At 31.9% G+C, this 229-nt stretch overlaps 1 protein-coding gene across 1 annotated transcript in view; it reads left to right on the forward strand.

Annotated features, from left to right (window-relative positions):
* Nucleotides 1-229, forward strand: part of LOC119590897 (rho GTPase-activating protein conundrum-like) — a 57,568-nt gene that overhangs the window by 55,375 nt on the left and 1,964 nt on the right. The gene's annotated exons all lie outside the window — the stretch shown is intronic.

Consider the following 229-nt stretch of genomic DNA (forward strand, 5'->3'; position numbering starts at 1 on the left):
AAAAGAGTTGGGTCTTAATAACACCGAGAATAAATACGAAAGCAACACAGAATATAATCAGTAATTATAACAACAATAACGACATGATAAAGTCAAGCGCCAAGAAAAAGAAAAGATAACAACAGCGAGAACAATAATTATGTTAATACAAATTATAACGGTAACAACTAGAACGATAATATTTCAATAACCCCCTCCCCTCTTCCAATTGCTGAAAAGTAATCAGTCT

The sequence above is a fragment of the Penaeus monodon genome, chromosome 28, assembly GCF_015228065.2.
Source record: "Penaeus monodon isolate SGIC_2016 chromosome 28, NSTDA_Pmon_1, whole genome shotgun sequence".
In the NCBI taxonomy this organism is placed as follows: Eukaryota; Metazoa; Arthropoda; class Malacostraca; order Decapoda; family Penaeidae; genus Penaeus; species Penaeus monodon.